The sequence below is a fragment of the Erpetoichthys calabaricus genome, chromosome 15, assembly GCF_900747795.2.
Source record: "Erpetoichthys calabaricus chromosome 15, fErpCal1.3, whole genome shotgun sequence".
Taxonomy (NCBI): Eukaryota; Metazoa; Chordata; class Cladistia; order Polypteriformes; family Polypteridae; genus Erpetoichthys; species Erpetoichthys calabaricus.
In genome coordinates this window covers 1065464-1087506 of record NC_041408.2, presented here as the reverse complement: position 1 = coordinate 1087506, position 22043 = coordinate 1065464, and the positions used below count along the sequence as shown (strand labels likewise).

At 44.4% G+C, this 22043-nt stretch overlaps 1 protein-coding gene across 3 annotated transcripts in view; it reads right to left on the bottom strand.

Moving 5' to 3' along the window:
- LOC114665839 (usherin-like) overlaps nt 1-22043 on the bottom strand; it is a 164124-nt gene that overhangs the window by 11862 nt on the left and 130219 nt on the right. Inside the window, exon 3 of one of the 3 annotated variants that reach the window (XM_051919556.1) lies at nt 3113-3576. The exons of 1 other annotated variant lie outside the window; for it this stretch is intronic. The gene's annotated coding sequence lies outside the window, so the exon portion shown is untranslated. Of the gene's footprint in view, nt 1-3112; nt 3820-22043 lie in introns of those variants that run through there. One more of the 3 variants, XM_051919558.1, reaches the window with a different exon arrangement.

Below are 22043 nucleotides of genomic sequence, written 5' to 3'. Positions count from 1 at the left end.
CTTTGTATATTTTTGGGACTTTTTTTTTTAATACTGTACTGACCTGCCTTTATGGGTCATTTTGGAGACCTCAACCCGTTTTCGACATGTTTGTGAGCCCGTCTCACTACATACCGTAGATACTCGTGTATAAGTCGAAAAATTTATGCCTTAAAATTCATTAAAAAAAACCAGGGTTGACTTATCCGCGGGGAAACACAATTGTCCATAGAATTTGGGTAATGACATTGTACACTCCACGCTTCACGGAGTTAAGTCACTGGTCATCTGCCGTTTCCCATGGTCTTTAAAATAATTATAAGCCAGCAATACTATTGCTAATTAGCTATTTTTTTTCTAATTTCATTAAATAATTCTTTAAACTGTGAAATACTTGAATTTGAGCATTAGCTTTTGCAGGTTTTGGATAACAAACATACCATTAGCTGCCACGTGCAACCAGATTTGGAATCAAAAGAACCAAGGCAACGCACGCTATCAATGTGATGCAAGCGCATCCCGCCATTCAAAAAATTTCTCTGCCTACCTGTTTGTCTCGTCTGACAGTAGCTGAAAAGCAGCATCAGGAGAGAGCAGCCTGAAGTAGTCCAGCAGTGGGTGACCTGTCGTGTCCAGCAGCAAGCCATGCTGTCTTGTGAAGTCCGATAGCCAGTTCGGCTCCCACGGATCAATGTCTGTGTATTCCTCCCATGCGAACCTTGCGGTAGGTGCATCACCTGCGTGAATGCGTTCATCTGGCAGCCGATCAGCTGGCGCGGTATCGGCTGGTGTCCGGTCAGCTGATGCTGGCTTCTCACTCTCTTGCTCGATTCCTGATCACTGTCAATAAAATCCGATTCTGAAAAATCAGAGTCCGACTCCGCGATAATGCGCAAAACATCGTCTGCCGAGTGTTTTCTTTTCTGCACTCGCTTCGCTCCCTTGTGACATATCAATGCCATCTTGCCTTTGTTTACATTTCGCAGCTCACGTACACGCAAGGATTAGTTGCCAAGTCAACGAGTCTAGCATTCCTCCAAGCACAGAGGGAATGCCTGTGACGTGACAGTGAGTTTTGTCGCCATTAACAGCTGATTGTCGCCCTCTATCTCTGATAGCTGTCAAGTTTTACCCTCGACTTATACGCGGGTCATAAGAAATTTCATAAGTTTCGGCTTAAACAATACACTCGACTTATCTGCGAGATCGACTAATACACGAGTATCTACGGTATATGTTGTGTGTTGGTCAGGCATGCAAATAGGAATTGTGCTGTTCTCTGTACCCTTGACAATAAACCTGAATAAATCGTCTTACACGGCATTACATTTTTTTTCTCAGGGTAACACTTTAGATTTTTGAAAGAGCCAATGCCATTGGCCACCTGCATGTGGTTAGCTCATCTGCAATACCAAACAGCTCTCAGCCTTACACACTTTCTGCGACCCTGATGATGAAAAATGCAAAAGACGTTGAAAAAGGCTGATTGGCAGATACAGATAAGTGTCAGGATCTCAGGAGTACCTTAGGATAAATCGCAGCGATAATAACAAGAAGCCCACAAGTGGAAGGATCCATCAACCTTTGGCTTGTAAAATAAAGGGCAGACAAATAGTCTTCATAAAATGAAAGATTTATTTTACACAAAAATGTTCTGCAACACAAAGAAGATCAGAAGAGCATAAAAAGCATAGAAGGCCAATGGCAAACAAACCCCAATACACAAATCCAGAGGGCTGAAAAGCAGAGCAAGAGGTCACAAATCCAGTAAATCCACAAAGCAAAACAACAGCAGTCATCGTCACCATCATCATCATCATAAGGACTCATCAAGGCCAGCACATACAATGAACCGCAAGGGACTGTGGGTTTCCTGAGCCTTTTTTTAGGCCAGTCCCTCATGGTGATGGACAAGTGGACCCACCTCTTGAGATGCCACCCAACAAAACACATGGACAATCATACAAGACACATAGACACCCAGAAACTAAACGATCAACCATACTGACAAAAACTACAGCTATATATTTAATAAACAACAAAGAGTGATATTAACATAAACAAAACAATCAAAAATGAACAAAAAAGAATTTGAACCCCAACCAGTGGACACACCTCGGCTGAAACACAACACCAAGGTCAATGGTGAGCAAAACAGACACATTTTTTTATTCAGATACACTTTCATGAAATTGCCCCTAAAATTGGTTTTAAAACTCTTTTTTGTAATTCTGAAACTGAAAATCCACTACAATTATTATTTCGCTAATTTGTTTTGGCATGTAACATAACGAATACTGGAGATAATCTGCAGCTGAACTCTCCGTCTCCTTCCTCAGTCGACCCAATCTTCTCGTCTCCTCTGCCTCGGGACGGCCTGCCTGCACATTCACACTTATGGCTGCTCCTCACATCACTCACTTGGGCACCAACTGCGTAAGCCCACCCAGGCCAGGGTCCCTTGTCAGCGGGCCAACATATTCTAGCTGCTCTTCTGATGTGCTTACACGGGTGACGCCATTCCGGCACACTTTGCACCAGAGTAGATCTTGCCAAGCTTTTGTATTTGGAGTTAAGGTTGCAGTTGAGATGAAAAGATACGCTAATAGCATGGACTTCACTTTTGGTGAAACGCCATATTTTTATAGTTTATTCTAGTTAGGACTACGCACGCGTCAAACTTGAGGCCATGAAACCCAAAGAAAAACCTCACAAATTCACTCGCTCAATCTTTAAAAGAATCCAGAAATTTGGAGGGTAACCTTCAGCATCGTGCAGGTATAAATACTGTCACATATGGGACATCACTCAGCATGACTTCTAGTAGCGAAGGACAAGCAAAATGGCATCATGGAAGAAATGTTAAAGAACAGATAAACACAAGATGTCCCGGAACAGAGGGTAGTGCCCACGGACCGGACCACAGACTCCCCCTCCACCTAATTACTGCCTTTCTTTTCAAGTCTCGACTGCATTATTAAAGGGGGTCCGTGAGCAGCTGCTCGACTGATCACACACTTTTAAACTATCAAAGTCGGCCCTCAGACGAGCAGCTCTACTCTCTTCTCTGCGTATTTTGTCATTTTCTTAGAAGGCGCCCGCCATGTGCAGTCCAGACTTAAAATGCACTCACCTTTCAGGGCTGAGTCCCTTCTCTGGGAGCTGAAGAGCGCGTCAGGTCGGCTTCTCTTGCCTTTTGTTTTGATTCTTGTGTCACATAAAGATGGTGGACCCCTGTAATCTCCTGGGGCGGCTGTGGACGTCATGAAAGGCAGCAACAGAAGACGGTGGTCTCGCTCCTGTTCCTGCTCCCAGCTGTCGATTTCAGCACCTCCATGGCATTTTTTACTCCATATTTGACTCACACAGTGAACGCCTTCGACGGGGTCTGCCTTGGGCTGCCATCAGCTGCATTAAACAGATCGGCTGTGTTGGAGTCGGTGTCGAATGACTTGCCGCTGAATAATTTACGCCTATTGTCCAGAACAAAGAGAGCACGCAGGCCGAGGGGAGACAGACACAGAATCTCATTCCTGTCCACTTTGATGAAGCCCTGATCCTCTAATGATCTCCCATATTTCCAAATTTTAGGTTCTGCTGGAAAATAAAATATAAACTGTTGACAACAGAATAGCAGGGGACACAAGAAGGAACAGGAGGGGATAAAATTAGCATCTGGGTGGCCCAGTGGTCCGCACTGCTGGCTCCAGGACCAGCATCTGGGGTTTGAATGTGGAGTCTCAATGCTATCTGGGTGAAGTTGGCATGTTCTCCATGTCAAGAGACCCAAACTAGAAGTCGACAGAGACAAGCAGAGGTGCTCTCGATGCTCCAGACGCCGTCCATGAGCGAGTGCAGACGTCTGGAGTCATGGAATTCCAGATGCAGTGTCCCAGCGTGTCCAGCGTCCAGCAATGGCGGTCTCTCAAAATGTCCAAACACGTTTTATAGCTCAAGGAGATACAACAAACCAAGCCACGTCTAACTAGAAGCTTCACTGCCGCTTTTCTAGAAGATTCTGCAAAACAGACAACCCTCTTGGCCCAAGAAATACTTCTTGACGGAACACAAGAGTGAAAACAAAGGCAAGCAATGTGTGACAAACAGGAAACATGAGCGCCGTCACTAGTGGTCATCACGATATGCAGAACATAAACGATACACTGGATATTGTGTGCTATTTTGTGAAGAATAATAAGTGAGTGCAAAGCCCATTAAACACCTGGAGCACAGACAAGTGACTGGCACAATGGCGGTAATCGTTACTGCTGCTCCACATCCCCACAGACTCCAAATTGGCTTCATGTGAGGGCTTTAGTGTGTGGGGCAGTCAATCATTTAACAAAACACGCATTTTACTTCTACGTGTTTGGTGGGACGTGAAGACAGAACACACAGAAGGAGTCCATTTTGGACATCTGTAATACAAGTTAAGGGACAGGTCTGAGACTTGGCTTTGGTCAGCAGTGCAGAGTGCAGTGACAGACAGCAGGTGGCGCTCACAGTTCTTTGTGTCACCATGAGCTGTAGAGCACTCTGTGAAGGGTTCTTCATGCCTGGTAGACGCCATTGTGGGCCATTAGTGCAAGTAACAGAGATTGACCGGTGGTGCAAATGGAAAGGGTCACTGAGAAATGGGGACAACTGGGATAGGAAATGTTAACCGAAGCCAAAGTCAGAACCAGAGATCATTCCGGTTTCTCGAGATTATTCCATAAATCTTTCTTCCTATTCAGCTTCCTAACCCGTAGCCCTGAATCTCGTTACACAATGGATGTCATTGTTACGAGACCTGTGACCACAGGCTTCGCTTCTCTGACATTTCAAACGCCTCACTCATCACAGCAGTCCTGGACTCTGGTTCAAGACCCTAAACACTACACCCCCTCACTCCTCTCTAACCAGCCACCATGTTGTGACGTGCCAGGCCTCAGTAACTTATTGTCACAATGTCTACTAGATGGCTACGAAAGGACTGAACAGACTCACCGTCACATAGGTGCCATTACAGTGAGCAAATCCCCAAAACACCCTGATTACACCATTGGGCTTTGATGGAAGACTCATGCTGACTTGTTTGGAGGTAGCCTGGATTTCAGTAGAGGTGACAATTCCAATACCTTTGGGGGTGCTGCTCCAGTTTTGGTCCAACACCATGAACTTGGCCACATCCCTGCTGAATTCATGGGCCACACCTGCGAGTAAAAACACACGGAGAGCAGAAAGAAGGCATCCGTGCAGCAATTAAAGTTAGGGTTAGAGGAGACAGACCAGGACCTCCAAGGTCCTCTGCAACACACAGCAGGATGAGTGGGAAGCTGGAAGGCGAAGTCCATCCAAAATCACTTCCACCATCTACTTCTCTACCTGCGCTTAGAATTTTCTTTTTTTTCCCTCATTTGAGGTCAATGAACTCTACTTTGAACTTAAAGAATCTTCATTTTTTGCCCAAAATATCAGTTCTGCACTACTTGGAGGTGGGCGTTAATAGTGGGAAGGGTTAGGGCTTCGGTTAGAAGAGTCTGAGGGTAATGGGGGGCTTTTCTGTTTCTTAAAAAAACATAAGCTTGGAGAAAGCCTTGGAGAATGAGAAATGATCATATGACAGGAGGCCGGGACCCCCAGTATGGTCTGAGATTTTTCAGGTAAGGAAGACAGAAGTTTTGAGATAAAGCAGTTCTACTCAGTAGTCATAGGGCCTCGATAAATCTCTAAAGCACTGATTACATGAAACGAAGGTTTCAACTATTGACTCCTGCCTGATCTATATCACCTTACATTTATCTCTGATAGATAGATAGATAGATAGATAGATAGATAGATAGATAGATAGATAGATAGATAGATAGATAGATAGATAGATAGATAGATAGATAATGTGAAAGGCACTATATGATAGATAATGTGAAAGGCACTATATGATAGATAGATAGTGTAGTTGGCAGGATTAGATAGATAGATAGATAGATAGATAGATAGATAGATAGATAGATAGATAGATAGATAGATAGATAGATAGATAGATAGATAGATAGATAGATAGCGTAGTAGGCAGGATCAAACAGATAGCGTAGTCAGCAGGTTCAGACAGACTGACAGAGATATAGATAGATAGCGTAGTCAGCAGGATTAGATAGATAGATAGATAGATAGATAGATAGATAGATAGATAGATAGATAGATAGATAGATAGATAGATAGATAGATAGATAGATAATGTGAAAGGCATTATATGATAGATAGATAGATAGATAGATAGATAGATAGATAGATAGATAGATAGATAGATAGATAGATAGATAGATAGATAGATAGATAGATAGATAGATAGATAGATAGATAGCGTAGTAGGCAGGATCAAACAGATAGCGTAGTCAGCAGGTTCAGACAGACTGACAGAGATATAGATAGATAGCGTAGTCAGCAGGATTAGATAGATAGATAGATAGATAGATAGATAGATAGATAGATAGATAGATAGATAGATAGATAGATCTATAGTGTCTTTCCTCTCTATTTTAAATACAGATAGCTAGCAGCCTCACGTGGTATAACATTAATGCAAGGAGGGTAAGCATTACAAAACCTAAAATCGATTAAGATGAAGTGATTCCGACACAATGCATTGTTCTAAAAACAGAGATTACCTGCCGCTGATTACTCTTGACCTTCATGCTTCGCTCATTGTGTGACTTTTCAAAAACTCCAATTCTATCAGAACTTCCAGTGGTAATCACTTAACAGGGATTTGCTGTGCATAATAGACAAACCTCAGCACTTATTAAAGAAGCGTATGAACAAATCTACATGTAAATTAAATTTTGCCTTCATCAAGAAGTAAATGAACACATGGAAGATCAGGTAATCTTATTTATCATAAAGTATTTGTATAATTACACATGAATACCATAAAAGGTTACGTGGGGTCAGGATTTGCATGAGTAAGTAATTTGTCGAATGTCAGGAGCAATAGACAGCAGAGATGGATGTGCAAGCAGAATGGGTTAAATTAGCCTCAACAATAGCCAATTACAGCGTGATCAATCAGAATGATAGATCGAAATGGCAATGGGAGCCGACTCGCGAAGCCATTGGCAGCATGCAGATTCTGCGCTGAACCTTGAGCCTAACTTGCTGCATCCCCTTATGTCAGCAGAAAACCACAAACCCCAATGAATACACAACATAAGTCATCTTTTATGAAGTGAGCTGCTTGCCAAAGATTCGAGGAGAAGGTGTGTTAATAGAGAAAACAGACACACTGGCAGAAAGGCCTGCAGACGGTTCCTCGACCTGGCTGTTTCGTATAATTTACGACGCACTTGCAGACGCGATTGTGTTCAGGAGGAGGCTGTTTGGTTTCCCAAACTGACAGGTAAAAATGACCCGTCAGATGACGGCATCCATTTTGAGAGATCACAAGGTATAACTTTGAGAAAATCCCAAGTGTACTTTGAATAAACAGTTAAGACTAATAACGTTACCTTTTGTACGCTTTTGAATTTGCTTGAAAAATGCATTTACAATTATTCCTAACACCTTAACAGTCGTATTTAGGGCAATGTCAGATGAAATAAAAGTGCGCTAAGACAAATCCGCTGTGATCTCCTACACCACGTCGGTGACATGAAGACTTGTGAGCCTCAACTCTAAAATCCACCTTCTAAAACTCGGTGGGACAGCAACGCTGCCGATTATGTCAGACTGGAGGATCAGCTCACTGATATTTCAGAATCTGATAAGAACTCCTTAATGTAACTCTGAAGTAAAACTTTCCAGGCCTAATTTGCTGTTGTGCGCTCCATAAAGCGCCATTTTAGACGGGTCTCAAGTGACGTGTTTCACACTCCTTATTTTCATTTGACAGGACTGTGTTCTGTTATTATGTCGTACTGCAGTCAGCCCACACTGAAACTGAATCACAAAGGGGCTTCTTCTCTGAAGAGTACAGAATGAAAACTGGAGATTTAATGTTACATAATCTGAGAGATGGTCGTCAGTCTTTATGACTTGCTGTCCTGCAGAAAGTACACGAGTGACGATTCCCAATGAGATGAGAGTGCGGAGTGTTTGTTAAAATGTGACGTGCTGCATCTTCTCCACACATAGACTCCCTCGAAGGCGCACAGTCCTGGGTGTCCCCCTCTGCCCAACGCTCGCCATTACCTAGCTGAGGACATGCACACTTCCGGCAGCCTTTCGTCTTTATTGTTACTGGAGATCTGTAGTTCAACTTCCAGAGTGCGAATCAATGCTTTGTGTCATTGGCACGAATTCCACTTGGGACCAAAGCACAGTTTATATTTCTTGGAAAGCAAAACTGTGAGTTTTGCTGTGAATTTGATTTTTTTTTCGCTCATTACTAGTCACATTTGTTCCCCGACTCGTTATTTTGGAAAGAAATTCATTCTTGTCTTCAATGCTTTTTCCATCTTGACATGAGTGAAATAGGATGCTCTACCTCGGACCCCGGACCTTTCATGTAGTATTTTTAATTGAATTTTACAGTCCCCTCACCTCATAAGAAACACAATTAATGAGACAAACCCACAACGTCACCATCGGACCCTCCTCGTGTGATTATACGTGAACAGCGAGATAGCCTGACGAGTCACCCACGGTGGGAGACCTGGGGTCTGTGATGTACCAGCGTCCAACGGCAAAATTCAAATTCCACCTTCTATAACTCAGTGACATGGCAACGTGATCACAGACTGGAGGATCGGCTCACAAATATTTCAGAATTTGATAAAACCCATTAATGTAACTCAGAAGTAGAACATTTGACGCAGAAAAATGGGCATCAAAAAATGGAAGGATTGATGAAAGTAGCAGCTGGTAAACATTAAACGGTGTTAATTCCTTTATTTTAAAACCTGGATTGAGACTCGACAAATCTGGACAGTGATGGATAGCAGAGACCACGGAGGCCATCCTGGGTAGACACACCTTGGGACATGAGATCCGATTTCTCAGAAAGGCCCCTCAAGCACTCAGCATATGAATATTTGAATGAGACCACCCATAGCTCTTTACATCACCTGTAAACTAAACACATTTCTCCTAATTAAAGAACGGCTTGTTTAATTTATTTATTAGAGGAGCTTTTGTGAAAGTTAGCCATACGGCCATAATGACTCACAAGGGACTTTGCTCTCAGTGTCCAGGGTTTCCATTTGTTTCTATGAAGTGGATTCTTCAGGTCGTATTCTGTTACAGTTTTAGTGCAGGCCTTCTGGCACCTGACGCAGGGTGAACATGTTATTGTCCCCTCAGCCTACCACGTGAACTTCATTCGACTCCACATTCACAGGCATGGGTGCAAGGGAGCCACCAGCCCAGCAGGGGGAGCCTAGAGAACTAAACCCATTTAAGAGGAAAATGAAGGTCAGCTGGTTGAATAATCTGCTTAACAACTGGGCTTTCTCAAATAAAATGGACTGACTTTGTGCCAGTACACGGGTTCAGGAGGCCCACCACACCCCAAACTGAAGACCATGCTGGGTTTAGTTTGAGAAACACCACAGCAGGTGCCTTCTCGGTGTAACACGACTATGCAATGGCGCTGCTCCTGGTTACTTCACACAATTTAACGGAACTTTCTGATCAATGAGCAGTAAGTTTAATGCGGAGCCCGACTTCGTTCAGAGACGCACTTTGCCTCAATCTTCCTAATGCAAAAATTACAAAGTTCAGCTGAATGTCGGCTTCCTCATAAAACGCAACTGCAGCTGGAAGTGAACATTTTATCGAAATTTCTGGAGACACCCACCGGGAGGAAAACCCCCTCAAGTCCTTCCCTGTCAGAATTTCGTTTCATGATGAAAACTGACGCCCCTGAAATCCTGACGTACGCGCTGAAAGTGATGAGATGAATTGTGAAGGAAAACCACATCTGACTTTATGTGTTTGTGCATCTCCTGGCAGGAACTTAACAACTCCTTTCAGGTTGACAGTGGCCATTGTCAAACACGTCAAACACGTCAGCTCAGGGTGTGTTTTATGGGAAAGGAAACACTACTCTTAACTTTGATTCTTTCTATTTCCCTAGAGTGGAGGAAGAGAAACTACTGGAAGACTGTCGAGGACCCTTCCTATGCCCTTCAAGGTCCCGCCCCTTCGGCTCTCGACGGCACTTACACGAAGCCTCCACCAGATGTCAGTGTTCACAATCCTTTGGAGGATCCCGGAGCGCCGTGCCTCTGGCAGTTTGTTCTCCTGCTGTTAACGCGTATCTTTAAGTAGCACCCTGGCACTTTCTTTTTGTTTTGCCCGTCGGACAACTCAATCAAATGAGGTATCCTCCGGGACCCCAACACTCATTTTGTTGCTCTTATTTTTCTTTTAATTAATAATTTTGCTGTGGACTGCTTTCACTTTTCACATTGCTAAAATATGTACTTTGAAAATGAAAAGAGAGAGGTGAAGTAGTAGAAGCGCTCCATTGCTGGTGAGCGTCTACCAGGCTCGAATAAGGCAACATGTCCGTCACAAGCGCTTGAGGGCACACGGCCACTAGTGCCTCCTTTCTCATTTGATGGCCAGAGGAGGAGTCCTGTGACGAGCTTTGACGTCACTCCCGGTTTTCACCAGGAGGTCCCACCGTTTCCACCCACCTTAGCAGTCATGTTTCTAATGAGGACGGCGGTCCCGAAGGAGACACTCGAAGTGAAATGAGAAGTGGCTGACGAGGAGCTGTCAAGGTCCAGACATCGTCCTCACAGGTGGTGCAGTGGTAGTGGTAGTGCTGCTGCTTTCCAGTATGGAGATTGTGGGTTCGCTTCCCGGTTCCTCCCTGTGTGGATAGCGCTTCGAGTACTGAGAAAAGTGCTATATAAATGTTATAAATTAATTAAATCAATTAATTAATTGTGGGACCGTAGATGTACCGTTACTTTCTTTGGACTTTACGCTCGTTATTTTCATTTTTGTTTTGTGTTAAACTGGGTATCTGGACAGACCCCCAACTCTTTTACGTTATCTCTCTCCCTTCTACTTTCACATTGGCCCACAAGAAGGTCTACACATCGATGCATCCCTTCCAAAGTTTGTGAAAATGGCCTGTGGGCCTGTGGGGATTTACTTTTGTAAAAGAAAAACTGAAGAACAATCCAGCTTGTGTGTTTCGTGTTGTCCGTTGGATTCCTTTTAACTAAAATGAAGATTTCTCTGAGATTCTGACTGGGTTTGTCTGTGATAAACCCGCAACGATTAAGGAAATCAGAAGGGGGCGCTTGTCTACTAAAGAACAAAGCAGAGGCAGGATAATGCAGAGGAGGCCGAGAGCTCAAATCCAATCATCCACAAGAAGAGCAGCCTTCCAGGAAAGTAACACCCTGAAGCACAACCATGGCTGATTGTCATAATTTCCCAAAGTGACAGGACGATGCGGAGCCCGGCTTCATTCAGAGACGCACTTTGCCTCAATCTTCCTAATGCAAAAATGTCAAAGTTCAGCTGAGTTGAAAACTCCTTTCAATGTCGGCTTCCTCATAAAACGCAACTGCAGCTGGAACGGAACATTTTATTGAAATTTCTGGAGACACCCACCGGGAGGAAAACCCCCTCAAGTCCTTCCCTGTCAGAATTTCGTTTCACGGTGAAGACAGACGCCCCTGAAATCCTGAAGTACGCGCTGAAAGTGATGAGATGAACTGTGAAGGAGTGGAGCGGTGGATGTGCTGCTGGCTCATGGACTCAAGCCAGACGTGGCCTGCGTGGAGTTCACATGTTCCTTCCCTGGTGTTTCTGTGGGTTTTCCTCCTGTTTCCACCTACCCATCACATAAGGTTATTTGACAACTCCAAAGTGGGACCCTTTGGGGGTCAAATGCGAATACTGGATTGGCACCCAGTTCAGGGCCTTGGCTCCCATGGAGGGCTAAATTAAGTGGCTGTTTTGAAGGACACAAGCCCACCTTTTATAAAATTCACAGTGACCCGGTGTGGCGAAGTACGTCATGTAACATACTGGTGTCCCATCCAAGCAGTGGTGCTGCCTTATGCCCAGCGCTGCTCAGGCCCTGCTTTACAGCAGCTTCACAGGGGATAGAAAATGGACGGCTGTGGTCCGACGACTTCAGCTTGTACACACGGACTGTTACTAATTCCTTTATGTTGACAGCTCCATTGTCTTCATTGATCAATGATGGATGATGTCACAAGCAGAGGAGGCTGCATGAATGCAGGTCTTCAAAATCCTCAAAGGCACTGATAAAGTAGGTCCAACTGAATTCTTTCAGCTTATCGGTAAATCACATACTTGAGGACACTTGTGGAAGTTAATATGGAAGTGCATGTAAGGCTGAGGTCTGGAACACACTTCTTTATATCAAGAGTTGTGGGGGTTGGGAACAAACTACCAAGCCATGGAGCTGAAGCAGGAACCTTGACAACCTTTGAGAAGTTTGTGGATGAGATATTGGGACAGTGATTAGCTAAACAAACGAGTGACAAATGGACTGAACGATCTCCCCTCATTTCATGTTCTTACGCTCCTTTGGTGGTCCTTTCTTAGTCCCAAACAAACTAAAACATATTTGTGCTTCAAGAATGGAGAGAACTTTTAGAGACGTCTTATTCAGAATGGTCCTCCTGAAGCACTCGGCCTAGGACTATGAACAAAACCTTTTTATAGCTCCTCACATTTCCTGGCTCCCACCCATAAGCCATTCTTATGCAGTAAAACAACTACGGTGACATTCTGAAGCCCACCTAATCCAGATCAGGGTCACTGGGACCCAAAACTTAATTGGTTACAAATCAGGAATCAACCCTGGAATGGGGCAGCCATGTCATCGCCGTACTCCTGCAGTATTTCCGCAATCCCATTTCTTCCAGGTGGGACTCCAGCTATTAGACTCCTGGATTTGGTCTAACGTCCTGTCAGTCCACCTGGCATTCAACAATATAAATACAATATGAGCCCAAACCTCATGACTGGGGGTCTACACTTTCTGACGGTTCTCCTGCCATCCCTCCATGGTCTTTGTCACTTTCTATCCAAACATCAGGATAATTATGGAGGGTACAGGCCATTCCACCCCAGAAGCTCACCAGCCCTGTCCACGGATCCTCTCCAAACACAGCAGTGAGTCGACCAGTTATTCCTGCACGCCGAAGTGATTTAATTTGTGATAAATCTGCAAACCTTTCAGACAACACATTATCACTTTCTCATTATGGGTTACTGAGGGGCACAAATGGCATACAAATATTCAATGAACACAATAAAGTGTACACCATGCGAAGAGGTCTGAAGACTTTCTGAGTTGAATGCATAAAGCCCAGGAAGACCAGCAAGAGGACGTCAGCATCGATGAGTGACAGAAGGTGGCACACTGGTGTGACTGACTAAGGAGCTTCCATACTTTGCCAACTGGCAATCAATTAGAGTTCCTTTCTGGATCTCCAATATGGCTGGCTGAGCACATATGTAGAACACGTCACGTCATGTCAGCTTCAGGTGGTGGGCCAGGAGCCTATCCCAGCTAGCATAGGGCACAAGGCAGGAGCAGACCGTGGGCAGAGCGCCAGCCCATTGCACTATAGAGAAGAGATACCTAGAAATGGCGTATATTCAATGCAGAGAAACAGACCTACTTCACAAAGTGGACAGAAGGATGGACAGGCAGATAATTCAGCTGAACTAAATATGCTGGCTGAATGGAGATGTTTGGTAAACCAGCACGCGTGTACAAATATTAAAGTCGGGATGAGCTGAAGAGAGAGCGGCGCTCGTACGAGAAGAACGTCGATCCACAGGCAGCGGTCGATGTGTTTATATCAGGTTAGTACTCGTTCCGGGCTTTTCTTTTTCCCCAAACCGTCATTAAGTAAATTAACATTTAATCGTTACTTTACCAGCCTGCTACAGCTACTTTATCTACATCATCGTGCGGACTTTCTTCTTTATTAGCTTGCCGAGTAATAGGAAAGAAATCTCTTCCAATTGCTTCATGTCTAAATATAGCTCTATCAATGATTAATAAATCAAGTCTAATACTTTTCATAAATATGATGTCAATTTAGTGTATGCAATTTCCTACAAGCTTGAGGAGCATTAGCGTGAATGAAGAGCTCTGCTTATCCTTGGGGTTTACAGCCCACAGTTCATACTTCATTTCAGCAGACAGACAAGGTAGCTCTAAATTCATTTATTAACCCAACGATTAGTATGAAAAAGATGCAGTGCTCAATAACGAAGCCATGAGGGAGAATAACTTTAGAAGACATATAATTGAATAATTTGCTTCCTATGGGTATGTAATGGGATAGTTAGCACACTCCCTGGAGGCACACCAGTAGACATTTAAAGGTCTTTCCAATACGTGTAATGGCCGAGGGCAGCCGCTAATTCAATAGATTCGATCGTAATCATCTCTGCTCTCACCACTCCTGATTTATTGTTTTACTTACAGTCAGTCATCACTCAGGATGCTAGGGAGTTGTCATAAATTATCCCCCATAACTAATGGGATACAATCAACAAAATTATATCATTTCCTCTCCACCTCTGGAATACATCTTTAGTGTGACAGACAAATGCCGATGGCACTTCTTTAAAGGCTACTGTGTCATTTAGAGGTGCATTAAATGGTGTGTGTTTATGTAGCTACTTTATGAACATCTGATGTGACCGTCACATCTTCCCAGTCGTTCATGGATCTCTCTTCATTAAACCAGTGTAACGTTTAGCACTTGCATGCAACGTACGTATAAATGCAGCCGGTAGAGAAGTGCTGCTAATAAATAGTGACAACAGTCCTGTGGTAACACACAGGAGGAAACACACAAAGGCCACAACCTGGGAACGTGATCCACGCTGAGCCCAGATGGGAGCCGCCACCATTCATCTGGGCCTATCCGCAGCTCGCATTTATAATTTGATGAAAGGAATTTCTCCAAAATGGAACTCAATTTACTTTGCTCGTTGACAAGGGGCTCAGGTGAATAAACAAATGTGTAACTATGATGCAATAAATAACCCTAACCCTAACCCTAACCCTAAACTTCTCAACGCTGGCGAGAGTGAGCACTCAAAGGATTGCCATCAAGAACCCTGAGCATACAGAGGAGAACGGGCCTACTTCTTGTTGTTTGAAACGCTTTTGGACAGTGGTGTGAGGGCCTCCCCAGAGGTCAGAAAGCATGCCGATATATGGGGGTCCCCATTTAGGCCAGAAAGAGCACTGATGACGACATCAGACAGCAAGCTGGCGTAAGGACAGGCGGTTTCTCCTGATTTTGTGTTGATTGTGGGATGAGGTGTTGGTACGCACCAATACGCATACATTGATTGTTGGCACTCATAAGGGCACAACAGGAAAGTACTGGTGAGTACCGGTGAGTACCAGTCTACTTCTAGCACTTAGAGCAGAACAAACGTGTGCATAAACTATAGAAGAAATGCATGTGCGCTTCATCAACACCGGGTGACATCACTTCCTTTGTACTCGCTCTCTTCACGGGAGCCCCCCAGGGATGTGTACCAAGTCCTCTCCTATATTCCCTCTACACCTGTGACATTATTGTAAACTATGAAGTAGAGGGTCTCATTTCTAATGGTGATGAGACTAAATCTGAAGGGGTAACATAAGCCTTGACCCACTGGTGCCATGAGAAACTGCCTCTCCCTCAATTCAGCCAAGTCTAAAGAAGTAACAGAGGATGTCTGAAAGCAGAGATGTACTCTCACCGTCAGTGGGACACCTGTGGAGAGGGCGAGCAGCCTGAAGTCATTCAATGTGCATTCCACAGAAGTCCTCAACATCTCAACAACACCCTTCTAATCTCAGGAACCCTAAAAGGTTTGGCAAGAGCCCTCACGTCCTCAGGCCACTTCACTCATGCACCAATGAAAATGTCCTAACTGGATGCATCAACGTCTGGCACGTGACCTGCAGTGCCCTCAACCATAGTGCCTAGCAGAGGATGCAGCGTTCTGACCCACTGATCACTGGAGGCGATGTTGCCAACCTACAAGGCATACATGTTAAGTGATGTGCAGGGAAGACCAGGGAAATTATCAATGACCCCAGTCGTCCAAGTCGTGAACTTTTCTCACTTTGACCTTCAGGTAGACGATACCGTAGCATCTACTTACACTGGGTCTCAGTCTAAAAACAAAAGACACGTCTTTAGTATATCCCAGGCTCTAGCGACATCTTTTCCCGATCATCGTTACAATGATGTGATGCCTCCTACTGTACTTTGATTAGCTGGAATATTCAGGATTGTTGGTCTGAGTTATGGAAAAGATAAGAATTACAACAAACGTATCTGCCTATAACGTCTATCTGGGGTTGAGGTGCGGCCTTTTGGGACTATCGCCATTCCCAATCCTCTCCTGTCCTACTGCCACCCCCTGCATGATTAACTGTGGCCATGAGATTACAAGACGAGGGTTCTTGTTGGCCATCATGTAGCTTATTAAGTTTAGAGCAACACATTTGGTGACTTCACAGGAGATACACAGAAATCAAATCAACAGTTTATCAATAAGCAGCACAGGGAGGTCCTCCCATCCAAAGCCAATTACTGCTGAATTTATATGTCAGGAGAGGTGACCCCTTTGGAGTTGTGGAGGTGGAATGTTTTAACAGTGGGAAGTTAAAGGGAAGACCCCAGTCCAACAGTTCACAACTACAGGACTTCAATTTGTATTTACACAAAACGTTGTCATTGCTAACTGTGCAGACATCAACTATAACTGGAGCTGCACGTCAAAATCTGGCAAGACATTGATGTTCGAAGTGATGTTCAGACGGCAGGATGGTGCACTCGTCCATCTGAGGACCAATTCAGTCAGAGTGTCAAAGCAGTTTGAATTGTACAGGGGGCTCCAGGTACGGACCAGTAAGGTAAATGAAATGCCACCAGGGGGCAGTAAGGAGAGCACTGTAAGTAATGAGGGTCACAGGATTAGGAAGAGGGTCCCTTAGGAATTTAAGGGTCATCTGTGAGGTGGGCACTTGCCAGCCTTAGTGTTGGCAGCACCTAGTGCAAGGACTGAGGTTGTTATCCTCTTTGTTTATATTAGGTACAGTAGGGCTTCAATTAAAATAAATAAATAAGATTCATGCCAAGCTATAAATGATCTATTTAGACCTAAGCATAAAATTATTTTACAAACAGCTTGATTTATTTACACGTGGTAAACTGTCGGCACACCACAGCACCAAACGCTCTCATATGACAGCTCATTGTGAAGCAAATGACGAATGTGCCTACAAATTTGACTCGTATACCACAAGCAAAGGAGATAATAAAGATCTCAACATGTTGATATTCCATACATTCCCACCAATTTGTAACAACGTGTGACGAGAAGTCAACACACCAGCCGATCTGTCCTGAAGTGATCGTGCGAAGCTTGAAGATGGCTGAGCTGCACTCCTGCATTTGAGTAAATCGACTCTGCTCGCCGTTCCGCTATACTTAAAGACAAACGAATAGAGCCGGGTGTTTCCGATTACCGCCGACTCTCTATGACCCCACTGTTCTGCGGGGGTCGACTGGGCTCCACACATCCGATGGGTTCCAGTGGTCAACAGCAATTGTGGCTCCTTCATCAGCCGCTGAGCACACCGACTGGCGGACCAACTGAGCTTCCGTTCCAGTTGAGTGTGGCACTTCCTACAGCCTGCTCATTTTAGGACTTGGCGAGTTTCACACGTATGAAGCAATATTCCAGACACCTGCATGTTGTTATTTTTTGTTGTAAATAAAGACTGAACAGAGCTCTTAACACAGTAAGCTACGTTTGTTAGTAGAGGGACAGCCACAAGAAACCCGCCATGCCTACCTGCACAGCCATGTCAGTGCAGGCCCAGTAACCAAACGCAATTATTGTACGGCGTAAGTGGATTACAGCAAACCCCTCTTTCAGGTATTTGCATTCGATTTTCAAGCCGCTGACCTTTCTGGAAATGAGAAGCAGTCCTGCTGTGAGCAGCTCCTCTTTAAATTGCTGGGCTCCAGACAAGGACAATTCAATCTGAGCCAAACAGCACTTGACAAAGTTCATGAATACTTTAGAGAAACATGCGGTTTGGCGCTCCTAAGGTCAGCTGCATCGCCTCAAAAAGTCGGCTCTGCTGCCTACACAATAACCGTCTGCCGCCACCGCCTCTCCATGAACGGACTCCCAAGCTAACAGCTCTTTATAACTATCATCTGCTTTGGAGAAAATTGATCTTTGTGCCTTTGAATACATTATTTAAAGCGACATTACAGGATATTTATTATATGTTATACGCTACAGAACATCCAGTGGAGCCGCCGGACAGCCGCCACGCAGCACGTGGACGTCGGTTTTGTTCCCAGTCGGGGGGCCTTCACCGTGGAGCCTTCATGCTAATGTGTGTTTCCTCCTGAGACTCTCGCCTCCTCCCACAGTCCACGGTGATTTCACCAGGCCACCTGAGGAACTGAGCAACTGAGCTGGGCTGGTGTCCATCTGGCCTGTGGCTCCTGGGATCGGCTCTGCTCAGGAAAATGAGGAGATGCTGCCTAAGGTTTCCTCGATTATGGCATTTCATGTGCAGAGCCCCACAGCCGCAGCGTCTCTTTTATTTCAGGCTCTCAAGTCGCCAGTGGAAATCTAATTTCACCCCAGCAGACTTCTCCAAAAATGGGCCATGTGTTGACTCTTCATTACATTGGTGCTGCTAATATGGAGAGTCTTTAACCACACTGGCTCAGTTATCATTTGTGTAGGCCGAGGGCAACACATTCAACTCTCTGGACTCCAACCCAGTCCTGTCACATCCACTCACCCCTTTTCTCAAAAAGTTCTCATGGCTGAGAATCAGATACAGTGTAACGTGCGAGATGTTTGGCACATGAAATCAGACAGTTAAGAACATCGAGCACCCTTTGCTTTGTCACAGTTATTGAACTTGTGTCTGTGGATCTCGTTGCTGTGTGTCCCACTCTCGACTGTGCGATTGTCCACACGAGCTCACTAGGACCACAAGAAGAAGCCACACAGCTCACAGATTGCTCCGCTTCTTCCAAAGTTCTGAAGTCACTGGCTCAAAAGAAGAAGATCTGTGATCTGCTAACCTGAACTGCGAGTAATATCGAGCGCATCACTTTGTGAGGCTTTTACGAGATATGAATGTTTAACGATTGTATTCAGTAACACTGTGTTGGGACGGTGTGACAATAAAGCCTCTTGTCTCGACTTGATCAATCTTTAAAATGCAGGGAACCTTTATGTGCCGGTCCAGGCCTGGGAACATTTATGGCTTACCAGACCAGGATAAGACTTTTATAAGCAGGTGTTAAGCCTCAAGCTGTAAACGACAATTCAGAAGAAGCCGAAGCTGACCGGCCAGTGCTGGACTCTTTGAGGTGTGACAAGGACCATTCAATGTTGGCCTGCTCTTCCTCCCCTGCTCCATCTCTCAGCTGTTCCACTCATGTAGATGGCTATGCTGTCTATTTCTATCACTCCATGAGGAGTATTTTAGAATTATGTTAGATATGCGTGTTTATTCTTATTCCATTATAGCTTTGATGTTGCCATGACACCATTTTATTAGATGCTTACAGTCACGGGCCAAACTTATATCATCCTTCTTCATGCTTTCCTATTGCTGCTGTGTGACAGCCACATGTTGTGATCCAGGACATCAGGACCCCAATGATATTTAAGATGGAGTCGTTCTCGTAATTCTAACATCCAAGAATTTGATCCATGAAGGAAATGTTCTCATGGCACTGACTTGTGGGTGGAATTCTATGCAATTACCGTTAACCACAAGTGAGACTCAGGTGTCGGGTGACGATCCGCTTTACATTTTAAAACCTGAATAACACTCAGGACAGCATTCTAATGCCATCTATTAGCTGCAATAACGTTATGCTGCAAAAAATCAGGAACCGTTCATCAATATTCATGAGTGGGGCGGAGCCTTCAACTGAAAACAGAATGGCAAAAGAAAAACTGTGAAGGTAGTTTTAGATTGAGCAGAAGCAGAACTGCTGCTCGAAACGAGAGATAGTGATGAGGATGTGAATTGGTCATCAGACATCGTCAAGGAGAGTGAAACTGATGCATGATACGGCACTGAAGAACCAAACCGCCATGATATACCTGCCGAATTCTATCACCTGAAGCTTCAGGGTCGTACAATAGAAGCTGCATGACAAAAAGGCAAAATAATTGAGATTGAGCTGAAGGACAAGAAAGATGTTAGCACCGTTCGCAATGGGACAACTCTCAACGCCTGTGTTGGGGAAATGTGGAAGACACAAAGCTGTGGTGTGGGTCAGGCACTGATATTCTGTCCTCTCATGTGCAAGCAACTGAAAAAATTAGAAAATTGTGCAAAAAGACACATCTGCTGTCCCATTTGAGACGTCGGACTGTGCATTGGTGACCGTTTCTAAATGTATCACACGTAAGTCACGTAGTAAATCTGCATCAGTGCAGTGATGGACACTGGACTAACCTTTCCTACCGTATTTGAAATTTACACGTTTCTGTTACGCATAATAACATTTTTCCCTGTTGAAAAACATTCAACATTTTTGTTTCGTTTTTCCTGGAGTAGACAGAATGCTAAGGAGGTTACTTTGTGAAGACTCAATGGTCTGCCTGCTACTATAAGAGATGCCCCTTCAGTCTCAGCTTTCAAATCCCGGCTGAAGACTCACGACTTCAGTTTAGCACACCCTGCCTAGAGCTGCTGATCAACTGTACAGACTGCATCTCTGTTGTTAGTCATTAGCACTAAGACATAAGTAACATGATCGTTATGATTTGTTACTAACCCTCCTCACCTATTCTGTTTCTCTTCTCCGTACTCAAATGTGCCACTTGGTGCCACGGCCCACCTGCCAAGTTGTTCTGCCTGCCTAAGATAAAGTCATCCCTGATGGAGGATCGCAGGAATCATCAGGTAGAGGGGTTCTTTCATTGGATTGGCTGGCCCAGCACTGACTCAACTGTGGAATGGCCAATGGGGGAGGCAGCTTGATGGCCGAGGTCTCCAGGACTCTAAACAAATCCGAATCGTATTATGGGATATCATCTCCTGTTGAACTCTGCGCTGTTCTTGTAATATTTCTACTGTACTATTATATTGTATTGAGGATGACTTGTGTTCTGTTCTGTATATTGTGTTGTATTGACCCCCTTTTCTTTGACACCCAACTGCACGCCCAAAATACCTGGAAAAGGGTCTCTCTTTGAATTGCCTTTCCTGAGGTTTCTGACATTTTTTCATTAAAAGCTATTTTTTCCTTGTCTTCTTAGAGAGTCAAGGCTGGGGGGCTGTCAAGAGGCAGGGCCAGTTAAAGCCCATTGTGGCACTCCTTGTGTGATTTTGGGCTACACAAAAGTAAATGGTACTGTATTGTATTGTACTCATGTTAGGGAGTAGGAGTTTGGTCCGCATTCTGGTAGTTTTGGCTTGATTGCCGTGTTTTTGCTTGTTTTTGACCTCCAAATTCTTCTCGTCCATTGGTTCTTCTTCTTTATTTCCCGATTGCCAGTTTTTCATCAGGCAGCCCACCACCACAACGTGTTTTCTAAACAAATAAGTGCAACTCAAAGCAAAGGAGATTAAATAAAAGATTTACGGTAGATGGACAATCACAAATGAAGTAAACATGCAACATGAGAGAGGAGACCAGAGAAGATGGACCTAATAAATGCATCACCAGATCGTTGGTTCCTCATATCCATGATCCTTTAGTCCTTCACTATTAAGACTGTGTGTGTGTTACTACCCTTCATTTTTATTTTACTGTAACGCCATCTTGTTTTGCACAAGGACAAGTATGCAGGTTGCCGGAGATAACGGGAGCCGGCGGTCGAGTTAATGACGCTACTGAAGCGATGATCCTGACCTCGGCTCCTCAGTGTATTCACTGTCCGTTTCTATTGTGCTATTGAAAGGGTTTGTGGTGTTACATTCTTTGGCTGCCATCTTACGACGGCTTCTTGACTTTGATTTTGGTTCTGGTTTGTGGGTTTGGATGTTCACTTCTTTCCTGGTTTTGATAACACTCGTTTTTTTACTTTCTGTTCATCTTCTTACCCGTTTCCTA